The following is a 5154-nucleotide window of genomic DNA, read 5'->3' on the forward strand; positions in this document are numbered from 1 at the left end:
TTGGCAAAAATACGTCGGTACCATTTAAGCGTCACGAAAAAAAAAGAGATAATGAATGACGTAAACGAAACTGATAAGAGATCGATAGGCTCGAAAGCGCATCACTTCCGTAATTTGTAAAAATTTCGTCAGATCGGAAGTTTACGGTGACGAAAGATAGGGTGGTAGGGAAAAAGAGCGAAAGAGAAACCGAGAGAAAGAAGAATAGAGAGAGAGAGCGCATGTGTGAGAAAGAACATGAGAGTGCGAGAGAAAGAGGGGGAGAGAACGGGACAGGAAAAAACGGTGGTAAAAATAATATTTAAATATTCGTATCAAAAGAAAAAAAATGTGTAGGGCCTCGAACTACTGGCGACCGTATGGAACAAGAGATACGAAAAAAAAGTTGCGAAACGATAGCGAGGGAGAGAAAGAGAGAGGCCGAACTACTAAAAATATTTATAATATATGGCTACAAGTACAAATTACTTCGACTACTGAGCGTAGGTGTATTGATGTGTGAACAAAATTTGGTTGGCCGATGACCGTTTTTGAAACCATCATACTGCGTATCAAAGTATGTAAAATTTATTGAATAAACGCTAGCGTATTATGATATAATGTAATCTAATAATGTAATATTGTAATGACGAGTCTAAATGATGATGTTACCTTGAAGTTTAGGAGAGCGCGTGAGAGTGCACGTGAATGAAAAAAAGAGAGGACAAAAGAGGTTATTGTGCATACGAAAACAAAAAAAAAGACAAATTACACCTTTATAATAATTACCGGTAATAATTACTATTATTATTGCGATTAACTATTATCAGTCCCACCCGCCACTTATTATTATTATTGATATTGTTCGTTATAACGGTTTAGTCCATTCCCCTCCCCCATATTATATACATTACGTTATATATATATATATATATTTACTACCCTATCAAACATTATGATTGTCACCGTTATCATTATTACGGCGATTGATTGTATTATTATTATTATCATTATTATTATAATTATTATTATAATATTATTATTATTGTATGTACATGATGCGTGACAGAGCGAAACGATATATAAGTTGTTCACAATTTCGAGACACATATACGTTCTTGGCAAACTATACAAAAAAAACGAAGAGATCGACTCGAGCGCTTAAAGTGAAGAAATGTTAAGACCGACTGATGCAAGAGAGCAAGATTGCGCATGTAAGCGAGAGAGTGTGAATTTTGTGACAAGAAAATGATATGGAGAGAATGATACGCGAACGAGGAAAGATATGCTAATATGTGAGAGAAAAGAGAAATGGGGATGCGTGAGTGCGTGTAAGATTATTAAAAGAGAGAGAGAATGCTAGAGAGGGAGAGAAAGAGAAGAGTGATCGGAAGAGAATGTGCGTGAAAGCGACGAAGAAAATTAGCGAGGGAGAAAATTCACACGCTAAAATTATTCACCCGGGGTAATAAACGTCCGATGGTCTGCGCGCGAAAGAGAGAGAAGCGTGCACAAAAGGGAAAAAAATTCTCACACACTCGCGGTATTTCGGTCGCCGAGCGATGAAAGTTAGGGCTATATATATTATATATATGAGGAATAGATAGCACGAGGCTGTCTTCCGTATCAAAGTGAAGATGAAAGAAAAGATAAAAAAATTCCTATAAACTCGCCCGCATCCGGCAGCGACGCGCTTTCCGCGCCTCACGAAATTCTATTTTTGTAAGCATATTTCTATAAAGGTATACTAACGATACGGCAAAATTTATTATTCCTAGTGTGGTGAAAATGAAAATTGAACGTTTAGATTTCGTTAGTATAGTGTAAAGATGAAAAAAAAATTAACGATGTCTAGGTCCTATTCGTGTACTTAAAGGTGAACTATAAGGAGAATAAAATTATATCGTCGGCGGCGTCGTAGGTTGTAAAATTGTACATAAATTATTGCAAGAGGAGGCGCGGTGGGTTGCATCGCTGGCACGCGCTGCGCGGCTAGTTTTCTCTTATATATCTTTGGCTAAATAAAGGGGGAAAAAAGACACCTCTTTCGGCACGGGAGTCGAAATTTTATATCTCGTCGCTGCGAAAGGCCGTCGGCCGGACCCCGGACGTTCCTAGATATTATATCGTGGCCGTGAAGATGTGAAGAGTGATTCAAGACTATTTCGTCGCGAATCGAACTTAGAAGAATATTAAACGGAGAAAAAGTGTGAGATGGAGATGGAGAGAGAGAGAGAGAGAGAGAGGGTGGAAGAAGGAACGAGTGAGAGAATGTGAGGAAGAAAGGAAGAAAGAATGAAAGAGAGAGAAAGAACGATCGCCCTCCCTTCTCAAAGCCCGAGAGTGAATTCGACGACGATGCACTGCCGCTTTTTGAAGCAAAAAATGAAACAAAATAATATATATAAATATAAATATATTATATTATATATAGATAGATAGATAGATAGAGGCACCAAAAATGGCAGAACGGAAATCGTGCGAAATTCCGCGCGCGGCTGGATGAAACGCGGAGGGCGCCTCGTGCGAATTTCTTTCGTTTGGAATCTCGATTTCAGTTTTTGCACCCCTCGCGACCGATACCGAAAACGTTTTGCGTTTCATCTTTTTTTTTTCTTTTCTACGAGAGCGTTGCTTCTTCTCTGGCGTGTTATATAATGTTACAATTTTTTATTTCCCACCGTGACACTACATAAAGTATTTTCGGAGACTATTCATCACAAATAGAAACAGGGAGAGAAAGAGTATGAAAGAGAGAGAGAGAGAGAGTGAGAGAGCGAGAGAAAGAGAGAGAATGCATATCGATGAGAGAAAGAGAGGAAAAGACAAGTTGGAAAGGAGTTGAGACAAGAGAAAAAAATCCGATACGCGCGCGAGGGGACGCAAAGGGAAAGTGGAAGCTATCGATTGTCAACCCCAAGACGCGAGATCGAACGGGGAACGATTACGAGTCTCGTTCGATTTCGCGCAGTTTCCCTCCTCAGAGTCGAGTTCGATTCCGTAGAAATACGCGAATATCGAGAATACATCGGAGTACATCGAAGAGAGGAGAACGCACGCGGAATCTGTTAGAGAGTAAAACAGGGAGGGAGAGAAAGGCGGGCGGAAAGAAAGAAAGTGTACGCGCGTATATGTGACAGGGCGCGAAAGGAACGCGAAAAAGGGCGGGAGTGATAGGGGATGCGAGAAAGGAAAGTGCGAAAGGAATGCGAGTGAGAGGAAATGAGAGTGAGAAAACAAGAGAGAGAAGACACAAGAGTATCGTAGTACACGGAGACACGCACATGTACACAGCGCAAACACACGGAAATACATACAGATACAGTACACGCGACATATATGAAACACAGAGACACGCAATATTATATATATACGACTCCATAGATGATGGCGCGGCACACTCACATAGTGTCTCTCGGATTGTTCCACAAAACTTTTCATTCGAGTTTGCTTCAAGAAACCTTCTGTTTTCTAATGTATGACGTGTTGTTGTCGATATATAAAATAAACTTAATAAAAAAAAATAAATCATGCGGTATATGTCTGGCAACCTTTATTCACCCCTTTTCTCTTTTACCAAAAATTCATGATACCGATACGTGATCTCGCGTTCGCAAAGTAATATGCATTCCAAAGAAATTCCTAATCAAGTTCTCAGGGAATTTCTGCATTTCGCATTCCTAACAGATCACGTATCTGTGTCGTGATGAAGACGTATTTATATACTCCAAGGACGGTGCATGATCCATCGATAAAAGACAAGAGAGTAACAAAGTTCTTCTTTGATCCATTTGGTCGACCCGAAGACGCAGAGTACCTGCAGAGGCAGTCTCCTCGACTTAGCACCCTTCGAGGTAATCTCGCGTACAATTCCTTACAATTACGCCAATAGTTACACGTGTGTGAAATTTTAATGCAAAAACTTTCGAAGGGGCAATTAGAACGGAAGCCGACCTATATATTCGATCCGGTCAAGTTGCATTCATCTAAATGTCTCGCGAACGCTTTACAGATGTCTCGAATTTCAAATAGGAAAAATTAAAATTCCAAAAATCATGATTAAACAATAATTCAAAGAAAAGATACCTAGAATTTTAATAGCTAAAAAAAACACTGAAATTTTCGTAAGTTAAAAAATAATAGGAAAATGTAATCAACCCTGTGGTGGCACCTCAATTAAAATTCCAAGTATTCACGATTTCCAGAACTTCTGAACTTTTTCTTTTCAAGCTCGAGTTAATATACGCACGCCGCGCGTATTACGAGAGATTCAAAAACTATTAATATACTTACATTAAACGGATAATTGAATTACTCGGAGAAAATGCTAACGACGAAAAGCTAATGAAACGCATGGAAGGAGGGGGTCCCTCTTAAACTCGAGCGGACATTCTGGCTGAAAAGCTCGAGCCATTTGCTCCGGTCTTCCGAGAGACTGAGAGAACCACCCTGAAGCATGTAAATTCGCTTACGCATCTCCAAGGGCCATCCACCCTACGAACAAACAGCCCGCGCGAGAAAGAGAGACCTTATCCGCGGCGCGCTTCATTAGACCCTCAATGAAATTTCAACACTTTAACGCCCCGACGAACCGAGAAATATATAACCAGTGAACTCGTTTTCACGCCCGACCGCCACGTATCTTCGTCGTAGGCTCCTCTCGGGTCCTTCGAGTTTCCTCTACCCCTCTCACGGAGTCTCGTCTCGAAAGGAAAACAGGGGTAGAAACGACCCTCCGAAGGATGATCGAGTATCCAAGACGAGCACGAGTGAGTGGTTGCGCTGGTTTAAATATATGTACATGCACCGGATCTCCTGGAGCATAGTGACCAAAACCACTCGTGGATCGTCCAATGGTGTCGGTAAACGGAAATGTCCACTGACCAGCAGAAACTGTTGCATATAAACGTATGCATCGGAGAGATGCCGCACTCCTTTGTTCATGTGCCGACCGCGGTTTGCGATGTTCCTGTCTCGATGTTCCATAAAGAGCAGATTAGACTCCGACTACCGACATTCGATATTTTTCTTCTTATCGATACAATTATTAATTTCTCATCTTATATTACTATATGAACTATATAAATTAATTAAATATATATAACAATTGCAGCGTTGTCTATATTCAAAAATCTCAGAGATTTATACTATATTATTAAAAAGTTTTTAATAAAC

The sequence above is a fragment of the Nylanderia fulva genome, unplaced genomic scaffold, assembly GCF_048542155.1.
Source record: "Nylanderia fulva isolate GAGA-0341 unplaced genomic scaffold, ASM4854215v1 Scaffold2, whole genome shotgun sequence".
NCBI classification, from domain to species: Eukaryota; Metazoa; Arthropoda; class Insecta; order Hymenoptera; family Formicidae; genus Nylanderia; species Nylanderia fulva.